The sequence below is a fragment of the Patiria miniata genome, unplaced genomic scaffold (genome assembly GCF_015706575.1).
Source record: "Patiria miniata isolate m_02_andy unplaced genomic scaffold, ASM1570657v1 HiC_scaffold_23, whole genome shotgun sequence".
NCBI lineage: Eukaryota > Metazoa > Echinodermata > Asteroidea > Valvatida > Asterinidae > Patiria > Patiria miniata.
In genome coordinates this window covers 2292951-2309295 of record NW_024037062.1, presented here as the reverse complement: position 1 = coordinate 2309295, position 16345 = coordinate 2292951, and the positions used below count along the sequence as shown (strand labels likewise).

General features: G+C 39.6%; 1 long non-coding RNA gene and 1 pseudogene across 1 annotated transcript; one reads left to right on the top strand and one right to left on the bottom strand.

Annotated features, from left to right (window-relative positions):
• The first annotated feature begins 1317 nt into the window (after positions 1-1317).
• LOC119731095 lies at positions 1318-2521 on the top strand. Its single transcript, XR_005271428.1, has 2 exons — positions 1318-1619; positions 2315-2521. It is a non-coding gene; the product is annotated as an uncharacterized LOC119731095 (long non-coding RNA).
• Positions 2522-10448: 7927 nt separating this feature from the next.
• On the bottom strand, positions 10449-11202 carry LOC119731360 (annotated as a pseudogene).
• Positions 11203-16345: the final 5143 nt, after the last annotated feature.

Below are 16345 nucleotides of genomic sequence, written 5' to 3'. Positions count from 1 at the left end.
TGACGTGATGTCAGAGCTGCATACGAAAGTCCACGTTAAGTCCACATGGTCACTCTTTCCCATCGGAGCTACATCTCTAGGATTTTCAACCATGAACTCTTCGTTTGAGAAAACCAAGTCCAGGATTGAGGACTGTTGACCGTCTCTGTGTCTGGTAGGCAAGTTGACATGTTGAATGAGGTACAAATCCTGCGTTGTGTCAAAGAAATGGCTGGCTGGGTGTTGTTCATCCGTCCTTACTCCACTTGTTTCCCAGTTTATTTGTGGGAAGTTGAAATCGCCAATTATAAGTATGTGGCTCCTCTCCTTCTCTCCTACTTTCTTTAGTAGCTCTAGTAATTTCTCGTTGTTTTCATCAGTACTGCTGGATACTCCGACTAGTAGGATGTCGTTCTGATTTAACTTAACCTCGCACCAAGCTGAACTTTCAAATCCAGAGTCATTTAAATCTTGACATGGTATTACTTGCAGCGATTTATGCACGTAAAGTAACTCACCTCCTCCCGATGATACCGACTTGTCCTTTCTGAGAAGTACCTAGTCGTCCAAGGAAATCTCACCGTCTAAAACTGTACTGTCGCACCATGACTCCGATATACCAATAATGTTTGGTTTCAAAAGGTCCGTTATAGTAATAAACTCTCCTCTCTTGTTTAAAATGCTGTTAGCGTTTGTATAGTAGCAGTCCAAAAGAAATCTTGGTCTACTAAAGTTTGTTTCTTTCTCTGCTGGTGGTGCTTTCCACATAGTGCTGTTTGTGCTGTATGGTGCAATAGGTGAAATAGGTTCGGTTGGATCTACATGTACATTCGCATTCACCTCCTTTCTTGCTGAAGGCCTACTTGGCGTCTGCAGGGGTTGCGATGATTCAATATGTTTCTTCAACTGTTTCCTGGGATTTTTCCCGTGCTGAGTTGTAGAGAATTTTTCAGGTAGCTCACTCGGCTTCTGTTTATCTCTTCCAAAATCCCTTTCCGCGGTTGTTCCTCTCGACTTTTGCAGGGAATCTGTGCTTGTGCTTTGTGCTGGTGCAGTGTTGCTTGGTTGTCTTAAAATGGCGTCTGCTTTACGTCCCACCAGATGCTCCTGGCAAGCTGGGAAGAACGTCCCTCTGACTCTGCCCACGAAAGGAACCTCTGTTACTTTCCACTAGCTTCCCATTTCGTATCATGACCTCTTCACCATTGTCCCTTCTGGCTTTCAATTGTTCTCTCAAACGCTTGTTGGTTTCTCTTTCCTTTGGGGTTTAGTCTGGTGATATAAATATATTGGAAAGGTCATCATGTTTAATGCACCAGTTCAAGCTAGCAAGCAAGTGTGGCAGTGCCAAGTTTTACTTGTGTATTTTGATAGTGTATTAAATAGGAGTAGCTCCCCTTAGAAAAAGAAAATCATTTTAGTTGAAGTTTAGATGTCCCCCCCCCCCTTTGTTGGTAGTGTGCCCCCCTGTTTGTTTACTTAAGCCCACATGTTCCCCCTATAAAAGCTGCCACATGGTCAAGTCACATTTCAGTTCAGCCAGCAGACCAGCAGACAATAAACATACATGCATATATTTTCCTCCTAACTGGAGTGCCCGTTCTGCTTGAGGTTAGTCTGTTGCCGAGTCATTTGCTTTGGTGAGTTTTCTTTTGTATATTGTCTACTTTTCATTTATCATGTATAATTATTATTAGAAATATAGTTCAGTTTTCTTTTGAAAGTTTGTTAGCTTTGAATTGACTCTGGTCAGTTTAGATCTTTGAGGAAGCTCCAGTTTGAAGTTTTCTTTTACAACTTTTTGTTTCATTTTGTTTCCTTTTATTATTTTACTTAAGGCACTAGTGTTTTTTACTTCTTTTCCTGATGATTGATTTGTTCCTACTGTTATAAGGAAGCTTTAATCTATTTCAATGAAAGTTTCTTTTTGAGTTCTTTTGAAGGAAAGTTTCTTAGTTTTGTTTGTTTTCAGCCTTGGTTTTACTTAAGGATAGATTTTTTGGCCTTGTTTTATTACTAAGAAAGGTTGAAGTTCATTTGCATTCTAGATTTTCATGTTTTTCTTGTACATTTTCTTAGTATTAGATTTAGAGATTTTCTTAAATTCTTCAACATGTGCTTTAGCTTTTCATTGCCTTTTATTTGTTCTCATTTAACTCACATGGCCTGTGTATAGGATGGTGTCACTAGCCTTATTTTATGATGTGCTAATCCTTCACTTTGGGGATTAGTGTCTCCCACTTCTTTTGTATCTTAGAACTTGTTTATTACATCATGAATATTCATTAGATCATTTCCTTATATGTTTTCTCTTTTTGTATTTTCTTGTTTACAGACTTTATTCCTGCTTGAGTGTTCTTTAAAAGATCCACTATTCACACTGTGTTGGTTTTAGATTTTAGGGTTTAAGTCTCAATTTCTTGATTTTTTTGGTTTAAGTCTTTGGATTATAGGTTTATTCTTTGCTTTTAGTTACTGGTTTATGGTTTAAGGTTCGTGTAAATAAATTCTTTTTTGGTCTTTTTTTGTTCGAAATCTAGAATTCGTCTCTGGTCTCTATTAATTCAATTTCCTCGCGACTCTTCCATTCAAAGATCCTGAGTTTAGTTTAGTTTTGTTAGTTAATCCCCATAGAGTCTTAGTTTGTGCGAGTTCCCCAAGTGTGTCATTTTTCACGGTTACACAAGCAAGCAGCTAGGTTCATGTACATGATCATGAACTAAAATGAACAATCCAATGCCGGCTCTTGCTCTCAATTCAATGACAATGTTTCTTCAATGCTTTGTAAACTGTTATCTGAGTAAGGTAAAAACAATGCCTTTTTCCTGGTCAAAATACAAGTCTCTCTCTCTTGTCAACAATTAAAGCCAAATTGATATTGATTGGTGACTATCCCTGCTTCACGCGTTCGACAGCCAAGATCTCACGGAATACTACCGTAGAATCCGCCTGCGTGAGTTTTTCCTGGACAGTGAACCGTGTGAGCCAGAGCCTTTTCGAGTCAAGAGTTCATGGGTACCCCCCAAGAATCGTGTGCCAGCCATAGAGACATACGTTCAAGTTATCAATTCCCAAGTCACTAACCCGGACAACTTCCCCCACAGGACTCATGATAATCTCCCCAGAGAGGAGCGCCTGGCTCTCAACTCCTTGCGCTCTCGCACCGACATCATCATCAAGCCAGCAGATAAAGGTTCAGCTGTGGTCATCATGGATCGTCAGCAGTACATTGATGAGGCCCACCGCCAGTTGGATAATCGCACTAACTATACCCGCCTTGACTCTGACCCCACAGGCACTTTCTGTCAAGATATACAACAGGTACTTGACGATATGCGATCACGTGACCAGTTGTCGAAGAAAGCTCACAAATTTCTTTCTCCCTGTGATTGTAGGACTGCCAGATTTTACCTTCTACCCAAGATTCACAAGGCTGGCAACCCCGGTAGACCCATCATCTCCGGTAATGGCTCACCCACGGAACGCATCTCTCTGTTCATTGACAGTTTTCTCAAACCCCTTGTCCCACAGATTTCGTCATACATTCACGACACCCCAGACTTCCTACGCAAGCTTGAAGGAATCAAGGACCAGATTCCCAGCACAGCCATCATTGGGACTTTCGACGTCTCATCTCTGTACACCAACATCCCACATGAGGAGGGAGTTCGTGCTTGCTCCTTGGCTCTGGCCAAGGCAGGACACACGACTCCTCCCATCAGTGATGTTGGCACCCTCATGAGACTTATACTAACGAAGAACAATTTTTCCTTCCTTGGTGAACACTATCTACAGGTACACGGCACTGCAATGGGCACTCGCATGGCCCCGTCGATGGCTTGCCTCTTCATGGGTGACCTCGAAGAACGCATTCTTGCCTCGGCCCCATGTCGCCCTTGGATCTGGTGGAGATATATTGATGATGTTTTCTTCATCTGGACCAGTGATGAGGACAGTCTCTTGACCTTCACTAACCACATCAATTCCTTCCACAGAACCATCAAATTCACATCGGAGTTCTCGGCTCACCAAACCCACTTTCTGGATGTCACCGTCCGCAAGCAAGGCAACTCACTAACCACTGACCTGTATTCCAAACCCACAGACACCCACCAGTACCTCCACTCCTCCAGCTGTCACCCCAGGCACTGCAAAACTGGCATAGCGTTTAGCCAGGCACTCAGACTCAGAAGAATTTGTTCTAATGATTCCGATTTCTCCCGCCATACACAGATACTGAAGAACAACTTGGTGGCCAGGGGTCACAGCTCTCGCCAAGTTCATCGTGCCATTGCCAGAGCTAAATCTATCCCCAGAAATCAAGCTCTCACGGGAAAGGCCCCTGATGCCATGGCCAAACCCATGATTCCCTTGGTTACCACGTTTCACCCCAATCTCCCTCCCCTCCGCAAAATCACTAATGACAATCATCATATCCTCCATACTTCAGATCGCCTTGCCCGCGCCATCCCCAACGGCCCCACATTGGCTTACAGGCGTCCTCGAAATCTACGGGACTTGATTGTTCGAGCTGAAGTCCCATCCTTAGATGCATCCCCTCCCACCCAGCATGGTACTTTCAAGTGCAGTTCCAGATGTGTTGTCTGCCAGATTCATATCCAGGAGTCTGACTCCTTTTCTGGCCACTCTTCTGTCACTACCCACAGAACCATTGGTAACATCACTTGTAACACCTCTAATGTCATATATCTCATTTCTTGCAGGGTCTGTGGAGTGCAGTATGTAGGTGAGACTAAGAATACGCTCAAGAAGCGTTTCTATGCCCATCGATCAACGGTCAACACCAAGAAACTAGACACCCCTGTTGGTCATCACTTCAACCTGCCTAACCACTCCATTTCTGATATGATTTTGCAGGGCATTGAATCTCTTGGCCATCGCAAAGAGTCAGTTCGCCTCAGCAGAGAGAAGGTGTGGATGAATCGTCTTCGAACTATTCAACCACATGGTCTCAACATCCAACTTGGAAATGATTAATCCTTTTCTTCCTCCATTGTCCTCTGTCACAGATAATCCATCTGGTCTTCCTTGTTTGTGTTTACACATCTCCCGCCATCTTTCATCCCTTTCCACCTCAACATTCCCCCCCCCCGCATCATCCCTTCACTCTCACACTCTTTTGTCCGTTCCCACTCCCTGTGACCTTTGATCCTTCCCCTCTCTGGTCCCTCCCCTGTTTACACCAGACCCCTTGTGGTTTGCCATCTCCCTTTGTTTCTTTGTTCTCTCATCCACCCTCCCCTGCATCTTTCCACACCTTTCCCTCCTAATCCTCCTTTTGTGTTTCTTCTTTCAGCCCTGCATGTTTGTGTGCACCCCCATGTTAATGTATGTATCTCTGTCATTTCTGTTTTAGCCTCTGAAGAAGAACTTGCTAAGTTCGCAACGTCAGGCCACATTAATTTTAGATTTATATATTTCAGGTCCATCCAGTCAGTAAGCAGTTTGCAGCAGTTTTACTTTTTTTCTTTTTTTAATGTATATTCACTGTAAATATGTAGTTGAAAAGGTTAAAAGAATATAACCGATAGTAATAGCAAGGTACTTTTCTTTTGTTGATGTGTGATGATTTCGCTTTTCATTTTTAACCAGTATTTTCAAAATGACTTCTCAGTGAAGGCGCAGACCTCAATGTATTTTACAGGAAAATGTCCAACTGGCATCTCCAACTTGCCAAGGACAGTAAATAAAAATGAAAAAGTTGTACCGCTCTCAGTCGAACGCGTGAAGCAGGGATAGTCACCAATCAATATCAATTTGGCTTTAATTGTTGACAAGAGAGAGAGACTTGTATTTTGACCAGGAAAAAGGCATTGTTTTTACCTTCCCAATCTCAATGGTGAACAGCTTTTTTTATTTTTGTTCAAATTTCTTTTTTTCCTGAAAAGGTGTGATATACTGCGAGTTTATTGCAGATTGCATCATATTGGTATTGAAAATGTGCATGCTGAATTCTCAAGGCCTTGTGAGTGACTCTTACTTCCGGTGCTGAGGTGTTACTTTCAGACTATATTTTTCTCATAAACAGCATACAGCAATTTTCAAATTCAAATATATTAATAAGAGAGTTTCAGCTGAAAGCATACATGTGTGTAGTTTTGTATGATATGGCTTTTCAAATTTCCAACTGGCATCTCCAAATTGCCAAGGACAGTTAATAAAGATTACAAATGAAAGAGTTGTACCGTTCTCAGTCGAATGCGTGAAGCAGGGATAGTCACAAATCAATAGCAATTTGGCTTTAATTGTTGACAAGAGAGAGAGACTTGTATTTGGACCGAGAAAAAGGCATAGTTTTTACCTTCCCAATCTCAATAGGGAACAGCTTTTGTTTTTGTTCAAATTTCTTTTTTTCCTGAAAAGGTGTGATATACTGCGAGTTTATTGCAGATTGCATCATATTGGTACTGAAAATGTGCCTGCTGAATTATCAAGGGCTTGTGAGTGACTCTTACTTCCGGTGCTGAAGTGTTACTTTCAGACTATATTTTTCTCATAAATAGCACACAGCAATTTTCAAATTCAAATATATTAATAAGAGAGTTTCAGCTGAAAGCATACATGTATGTAGTTTTGTATGATTTGGCTTTTCAAATTTCCAACTGGCATCTCCAACTTGCCAAGGACAGTGAATAAAGATCACAAATGAAAGAGTTGTACCGCTCTCAGTCGAATGCGTGAAGCAGGGATAGTCACAAATCAATAGCAATTTGGCTTTAATTGTTGACAAGAGAGAGAGACTTGTATTTGGACCGAGAAAAAGGCATAGTTTTTACCTTCCCAATCTCAATAGGGAACAGCTTTTGTTTTTGTTCAAATTTCTTTTTTTCCTGAAAAGGTGTGATATACTGTGAGTTTATTGCAGATTGCATCATATTGGTACTGAAAATGTGCCTGCTGAATTATCAAGGGCTTGTGAGTGACTCTTACTTCCGGTGCTGAAGTGTTACTTTCAGACTATATTTTTCTCATAAATAGCACACAGCAATTTTCAAATTCAAATATATTAATAAGAGAGTTTCAGCTGAAAGCATACATGTATGTAGTTTTGTATGATTTGGCTTTTCAAATTTCCAACTGGCATCTCCAACTTGCCAAGGACAGTGAATAAAGATCACAAATGAAAGAGTTGTACCGCTCTCAGTCGAATGCGTGAAGCAGGGACAGTCACAAATCAATAGCAATTTGACTTTAATTGTTGACAAGAGAGAGACTTGTATTTGGACCGAGAAAAAGGCATAGTTTTTTCCTTCCCAATGTCGATAGGGAATAGCTTTTGTTTTTGTACACATTTCTTTTTTTCCTGAAAAGGTGTGATATACTGCGAGTTTATTGCAGATTGCATCATATTGGTACTGAAAATGTGCCTGCTGAATTCTCAAGGTCTTGTGAGTGATTCTTACTTCCGGAGCTGAAGTGTTAATTTCAGACTATATTTTTCTCATAAACAGCATACAGCAATTTTCAAATTCAAATATATTAATAAGAGAGTTTCAGCTGAAAGCATACATGTGTGTAGTTTTGTATGATATGGCTTTTCAAATTTCCAACTGGCATCTCCAAATTGCCAAGGACAGTTAATAAAGATTACAAATGAAAGAGTTGTACCGTTCTCAGTCGAATGCGTGAAGCAGGGATAGTCACAAATCAATAGCAATTTGGCTTTAATTGTTGACAAGAGAGAGAGACTTGTATTTGGACCGAGAAAAAGGCATAGTTTTTACCTTCCCAATCTCAATAGGGAACAGCTTTTGTTTTTGTTCAAATTTCTTTTTTTCCTGAAAAGGTGTGATATACTGCGAGTTTATTGCAGATTGCATCATATTGGTACTGAAAATGTGCCTGCTGAATTATCAAGGGCTTGTGAGTGACTCTTACTTCCGGTGCTGAAGTGTTACTTTCAGACTATATTTTTCTCATAAATAGCACACAGCAATTTTCAAATTCAAATATATTAATAAGAGAGTTTCAGCTGAAAGCATACATGTATGTAGTTTTGTATGATTTGGCTTTTCAAATTTCCAACTGGCATCTCCAACTTGCCAAGGACAGTGAATAAAGATCACAAATGAAAGAGTTGTACCGCTCTCAGTCGAATGCGTGAAGCAGGGACAGTCACAAATCAATAGCAATTTGGCTTTAATTGTTGACAAGAGAGAGACTTGTATTTGGACCGAGAAAAAGGCATAGTTTTTTCCTTCCCAATGTCGATAGGGAATAGCTTTTGTTTTTGTACACATTTCTTTTTTTTTCTGAAAAGGTGTGATATACTGCGAGTTTATTGCAGATTGCATCATATTGGTACTGAAAATGTGCCTGCTGAATTCTCAAGGTCTTGTGAGTGATTCTTACTTCCGGTGCTGAAGTGTTAATTTCAGACTATATTTTTCTCATAAATAGCATACAGCAATTTTCAAATTCAAATATATTAATAAGAGAGTTTCAGCTTAAAGAATACATGTATGTATTTTTGTATGATTTGGCTTTTCAACCAGTACATAGAAAATGACTTTTTAGTCAGGAAAATTTCAAGCTTGCATCTCCAACTGGTCAAGGACAGTTAATAAAGAACACAAATAAAAGAGGTGTGCCTCACACAATGGAAAGCATGAAGCAGGGAAAGTCATGAATCAATAGTAATTTGGCTTTAATTGTTGACAAGACAGAAAGACTGGTATTTGCACTGCGAGAAGAAGCATAATGTTACCATCCCAATCTGAATTTGAAACAGGTATTGTTTTTGTTCAAATCTCTTTTTTTTTCCCCGATAAGATATGATACTAGTTCTTTTCAGATTGCATCATGTTGGTACTGAAAATGTGCCTGCTGAGTCTTGAAGGTCTTGTGATCCTTACTTCCCTTGCTACTGGAAGTGGTAATTTTAGACTCTATTTATGTCATAATCGTTTTGATGGGGTTGAAGTTCCAAATTAATACACAGCAATTTTCAAAGATAAATATATTACATTGATAGTACTGTGATGTCTTTTGTTCTGATGTTATGTTGTCATGAATATTTAATTAGGCAAATTTGTGACCACCATGTCTCCGAAAGGATGATAACGAATCTTTGGCTATTTCATTGTATTATATCAAAGACAAAGACCCTGTGCGCAAGTTGTACACAGTACAATGATGTCTGTGTTCATCAGTGTATTAAACACATGTCAGTAAAAAAAAAAACCTGCAGAATTAAGAATCTGATGGGGCTGGAACCCCAGTCCTGGATTCACCAATAGGCACAGTAGGCACTGATGTGCCTAGCGCCTACGAACAATTCGGGGGCCTACGCAAATGTCGCAGTGTGCCATAAGGCCAAAAAAAATGTCTCCGGTTTCTGGTATTCGCGCGCGTTGTCGTAGCCATGCGCGTCGGCAAAATGAACAAGTTTTTTTTTTTTTCAATAAAAGATGATGTCTCAAAACCGCCAAACTCACTGGTTTGAATGGAATCCTGCTTCTGCACAATTTTAATGTGTTTTTAGATGAGGTTATGATCGAGAATAAGCTCTAGTCTCTCATAATATTTGCACTAAGTTTAGTCGGGCACCATTTGCAGTCACCAGCCGACATTTGGAGCAAAAAAGCAGGTAAAAAAACAAAAGCCGCGTCGCCGCACCACTTTTTGGGCAAGCTCCATACCAGAAACCGGAGATTTATTTTGGGGGGGCCTAAAACATATTGGCCTACCCACACACATGACACACACACCCACCCACACGCATGCAGAGAAAAGCTTTTAGGAAGTGTTGGGGTCTCTCTCAGAATTTTCAATTTCACTGACGCTGTATAGGCATACATGTAAGTATACAATTTGCGTGTATTAAAAGTCTGTCGTTATGAAGCATAGTGCCAAGTCCATGGGCGTCGATCAGTGGAGGACGGGGGGACATGTCGTTCCCCCTCCCCTCAACTATTTTCGTCCCTGAATAAAAAATGGTTGCCTACATTTGATGCTATAGCTCGAAATAGCTGATTCAATGACTCCAAACTCGAAAATAATGTTTACATGATTATCTTTTGCTAAGTAAAAAAAATGGTTAAAGTTGTCAAAGGTTGCCTTTTTTTCCTTTTACTAATGGCATTATTAAACAAAGAAAAGGGTACATGTAAGTGGTTACTTTTTGGCTACATTTCTGCCAATACAGAGGCTATCCATCTAAACAAAACAAACAATTCAAAATACTATGCACATTACTTTAAACAGTCACAACACTCACTAAGACAAATGTTGTACTTACAGACTAGTACAAGTGTTTGCAAACTTGTAAATCCTTGCAAAATTCGAGCAGTTCACAACAAATCTCCACAAAATAGTCATTCCCTCTCAGCTATGAAAATGTAAGCCACCACTGTGTTTTGTACATGACATGTACTTGCATTGAAAATGTCGGCCCATGTACCTGTTCATCAGAGCATTCTGAAGGATATCTTTTGAATCAGTTTGCTTCATGCAACCAGTTTCTTCAGATCCAGGCCGTAGCAGTTCTCAATTTCAACCACATCTTCATCAGCTGCATTTTGAAGGGCGAGGTCATTCAGCTAGCACACCATCTTGCCCTGTCATTGGTCCTTCGGATTGAAGGAGCTACATTTGGGATGAGAGAGGCAGGCCTTGCCACAAGACACCAGACCCTGAGACTGTTACTCCATCAAGACGTGATTATCAGTGAGGCACGGGGCGGTGATGCGACCATCGGAGCCGATCTGAAGGCAAAATAGAGGGTCGTAGTCGATGATGTCAAGCTCACACGTTGCATATCTGGGATTAGCGCAAGACTGGTCATCTCATTTGCCACCCGCTGAATTGATTATCAATGCACAATCAGATGCAGCATTCCAACTGTCAGGCTGCCCTTCCCTCCAGTTCTGGTACGCGTTGGTCTCATCACCTGTCAGAGGACAATTCTGCCAATCACCTTCCTTCTCGATGTCTTTGCAGCCAATCCAGGCTCCATCCAGAGGACCATCAGGATGAAACTCCTCCTGGAGTAATTCCCATATAAATGTCTGTTCCTCCGATGAATTGGGAACTGCAAGGCTTGCATGAGAAGCAGCACATGCTTTTTGCTTTGTGCCAACCCTTTAGTTCCTTGATCAGAAAATAGCAAGCCTTTCCATATCGCTGCCAACCAACAGGACAGATCATTGCAATGCTGGCTACACTCCCAATGAAGAGAAGCAATATGCCAATTACTTCCATGATGTATCTGCCTGATGTCTTTCTGGGATAGATATAATAAACTGGAAGTCTCTTCTTTTTGATTAATTCAGTGTCGCTTATCGTCTCTAGTGTGGTAAACATCAATTCACATCCAAATTTCAAATAGTACTTGCAACTAGTAACCCTCCCTTTATAAGGACATGAAATATAGTGAGGCGTTAAGTATTTGACAAAAGCAAAAAGCAAGCCCAGTCAAAAGGTAAAATTCCACTTTCAGCCATGTAAATTGAAGCCACCACTACACATTACCTTTAACCTTTGCTTTGTATTAAAAGGGGTCGCAATCAACTTTGTCCTGGTTCTCATCCACGATGATGTGTATTTGAGATTCACAAAAGGACTCGGACTCGGAGACAAGGACTCGGACTCAGACTCGGACTCGGATACCAAGGACTCGGACTCGGATGGGGTGGACTCGACCATAGCACTGATTATTTATTACCTAGATTGTTTTTCTTTTTCAGTCGTACTTGGTCATCTGCAAAGAGTTGCTCATGTTCTGGCAACGGTTCCAGCCCAACTTGGCCTAGCTGCGCAACGTTGTAAAAAAATTAAACATCTTGCAGGAATATAGGCCTAAACGCTGCATAATATACGACGAATGTTTGCATATGATTTGTTCATTCGTGAAACAATCAATGAATCACCTCTACCCACCATTTTGAAACAGTTTTAGCTGACTATCTATGTGCGGTAACTTCAGGGGCGGATCCAGGATTTTCCAAAGGATGAAGGGCGTGATTTGTTTAAACCTGTAGGGGAAGTTTTGTCGTGATACACCAACGTGCGAAGCCACGGCGTGGGGTTCGGGGCCGAGTTAATGGTCCCCAAGTTGTATTTTAGAAGCTCTTTGGTGCATTTTAGAGCAAATCTTGGTATCTTTGAGGTAGATTTTTCCTCAAAATTCAGAGGATATATATAACATTGTTTTTTTTAAATAAAAATATAATAAACATTTCACAACCATAACAATTTTCTGAACTGGACAAGTTTGGATGAAAAAAAGTAAGTTTCAAATTAAAACAAATTAAGCAACAAAATTAATAATTTCTGCTTCCTATTACATGACCTCCCAAAAATTAGGGTCGTTAGGTCGGAATTTATTTTTATTTCGTCAAAAAAATATTTTCTGCTGATTGAATAAATGGAGCATACCAAGGAATCATGCATAATTTGTGCCTTAATAATGTTCATTCGCGCCACAAAAGTAATCGAGACTGTCCATCAAAAGTGATAAAACTTGCCTCACCTAATATGAAAAACATATATTTAAGGTGGATGATTCTTAAAAATAATGGAGAATAGAAGTCCTCCACGCCACTATGCTCAACGTTAGTCACCGTCAGCCGCCGGCCAGCAGTGGCCGTATATCGCCTCGCGCATACGGCGCACTATCAGTGTGCATACCTGCACTGTGTATTTGTAGCGGACTCGGCAACGAACCCATGTGCTGTGGCCGACCATTTTTTTCAGAAACACGCTAACGGTGTATTAAGTACGTATGAGCGGAACAATCTCGTTATAAATATACTTTAATGGTAAATACATACACAGAAAAGAGAATCACATTCTGGGAATTAATTGGAATAAATTCTCTTTCTCCATTGATGCTTATTAATTATTTGGTATTTTCTACGGTCCACGTTCGTCCTGTCACGTTATGTAGGTCTAGTCACTGGTTCCAGTCCTACCAGTGAATGGTGATGGCACTGCACTGCACTGCCATGCTATGCCGCACGGAACATCGTATACGCGTACAGCGGCATGGCTTTGGTGCATTTTGATCACAAATGTGTCAATAGTTTAGGCTTTTTCGTCAAGATTTAGCATGTCAAGATGAACTCTTTTTTTAACGATAACAGTGCCATATGTAATTCCAGCGTATCGGGCCGATACGCACGCATAACCCAATATGAGTCTATACATGGCTTAAACTCAAACTCTAGTTTTCTTACACACGGAGTACCCCAAGGCTCAATTTTAGGACCTTTGCTTTTTATAATATATAGTAATGATTGTACAAAGTCTTCTAACTTGCTCTCCTTTATATTGTTTGCTGATGACTCTATTTTATTCTTTTCCATAGCAAACTCAATTACCTCACTGACACTGTTAACACCGAATTTATATCTGTTTCGAGTTGGTTCAGACTTAATAAATTATCCTTAAATATTTCCAAAACTAGCTTCATGTTGTTCAGTAACTCTGTCAGTGAACTACCCTGTAATATTATGATTGATGATTCTGTAATTATCAAAACTGATTGTTGTAAATGTTTGGGTTTGTTTATTGACTCAGGGCTAACATGGACAAATCATGTTGATCATTTATGTAAAAACATTGCAAGAAACTTACGTATATTAACAAAATCAAGCATGTTTTACCTGTAAATGTTTTGGAATTTCTTTATAACACCCTAATTGTCTTTCATCTTAACTATGGTTTACTTGCTTGGGGTAGTAGTTCTGCTACAAGACTACTTCTATAACAGAGAAAAGCCTTGCGTGTAATATATTTTGCCGACTTCTATGAACACACACATCCCGTTTTTATAAAACATACAATTTTAAAACTTAATGATATGTATAACGTTCAGCTTGGGTCTTTAATGTATCAATCTTCTCGCAATACTTTACCATCTTCCATTAATAGTATTTTTAGCCAAAAGCGAAATTCATCCTCATTGGACTCGCCAAGCTTCTAATTTTTATTTTCCATTTAAAGGGAATATACATCATTTGCTTTTGCTATAATTTTCAGAAATGGATGGAATTGGGGGGTTGGAAATATAAAGCAAATATAGTTACACTGACTTTTTGGAGGTTTTGGGTTCGAAAATGCTATAAAAACCAAGAAAAACGATCATTTTCCTGTAGTCGGGTTCCCTGACTCCATATAAGAAGAAACAGAGCAGTTTACATACATTGGGGAATTGTAAGGTCAGGGAACCAGTCTAGCTGGCTCGTACCCGTTCATAGGTTTGTAATCGATTGCAAACAAGTGCAATGGTCAATTGGGGCCAGTATTTGAAAAAAAAGCCAGTTGTTTCCAACGCTGATCGGCCGATCAGCGTTGGAAATTGATACAAAAATACCACTTTTCTTGAAAATGACAGTATACCAGGCGCTATAATTTTACAGGATGCTTTAGACTGTCATTTACCAACATCCTATTAAGGTATTTCGCAAAAACTTGGTAGTTTTATTTTTCGATGTTTGCAAATGTTGTATATTCCCTTTAATCGTACCCAAGCTGTGGAATTCGTTCTCTACACAACTTCAAGCTTCTTCCAAACTTTCCACATTTAAACGCCTATTTAAATCAATCTTAATTCAAACTTATTATTAATTCATGCTAGTAGATGTATGTTGTTACATGTAGATTGTAGAATATCCATTATTTTATTGTTCATTGCTGACCTGAGTAGTTAAAATGATCTGTATTGTATTGTTTGTTTGTCTGTTGTTTACGTCTGAATGTGTATTGTGTTTAGGTATGTTGCTTTTCTATGTAATTACTTATTTACAATTATATTTTACATTTATTTAATATCATTTATAGATTTGATGCTGTGGAAATAAATGAACCTTGAACCTTGAACCACGTTTTTACGTGGGGAGAACATCTTAATGTTTTATCTGAAGGACAGAGGGGGGAGGGGGGGGGCGGTGGGGGCATGCGCCCTCACCTCCCCCCCCCCCCCGCTGGATCCGTCCCTGAACTTACAATTCTGTCACAAGTACAATGTAAAAGCCACCTCAAATAACTGCGTCATGCCTTTATTTGTTCAGCAATCCACAGACTTACGCACTGAGAAACTTTCTTAAAACTGTCGTGACTGAAATGTTGCGCAACGTACACTATAAATGGTGGCCCGAGTGTTCTCTGTCATCGCATAAGCTTACATGAAATCGGCTGCAGGAATGAGATTGTCAAATAAAAAAGTCTGAAAATTGAAAGGTGTGAAAGATGCGTATCTGTCTATGCATTTTCATGAAGGACCAAATATAACTGTGTGAACTTGAATTATACTGGGTTAGTCAAAAAGAAAGTGACCTGGATTAATGATTGTGTATCTTAAAACCAAATCTAATTTGACACACTAATGAAGTACGTTTTAAAAGAGCATTTTTTTATATAAAAAAAGACAAAGGCAAAAGTAATGGTCCAGCCAAAATGACAAAACATAATGAAAAAAATGCCACACTGAAATTAAGTGAAATTGATCGATAAATTGACCTGAAAAGATTACACAGCCACCAGGAATAAGATATTGCACGAAGTACACAATAGACCCGGACATAGTATGATAGTGCATAAAGCACACTAGACCCAGACATATTATGAAAATCACGAATTTAATAAACATGGCCTTGTATACTCAACTGAAAAGGTGGGAATATTAAAATAGCTTAAAAAAAAGCAAATGTGAAGTTACAGGCCCCGTACCACACTAATTACAATGTTAGTGACGTTTAAAATAATAATATGACATGTTTGCTTAAAAAAAACTGTGACAAAAATCACACAATGTAACGTAAAAAGATGGTTATCGGCGCAATGTACTGGCGCAATGCATCAGCTGAAAATACGTAGAAAAATGTCTAGTGAATATTATGCCGGATCCGGTTTTCTTTAAGTAGGCCAAAGGGTGCACACCAGTAAATAGGCCAGATAAACGTCCGCCGAGCTCATGAATACAAGTTATATACTCAAATTCGTCTATATTAGAGTGTTCTGAGAGCCATGCAATTGGGAGATTGAAGAGATATGGCAATACACCTCTGGCCCGGACTTTTTTAAGCCACGTTGTGGAGGGATCCCTTTTCGAGATGGCTACTTTTTTCACTTTGGGAAATATCACTAATTTTAGGGGTCGTCTTCTTTGGATGAGAATGTCTCAAAAAGTCATCGGACAACCCAACAAAAATTAAAAATAAAATGAAATATGACATGTTGATTATCATTTTTCTGTGCAGCCTGAACACATGTGGGAGTTTTGAGTATTTTTAACAGAATTTTGAAGTATGAGCATTTACACTGTTGTCTATTGGAATTTATTAGATTGGGTGCACCCCTATACGATGTTAAGCCGGGTGATCTAACAGCGCCCTCCTTGACG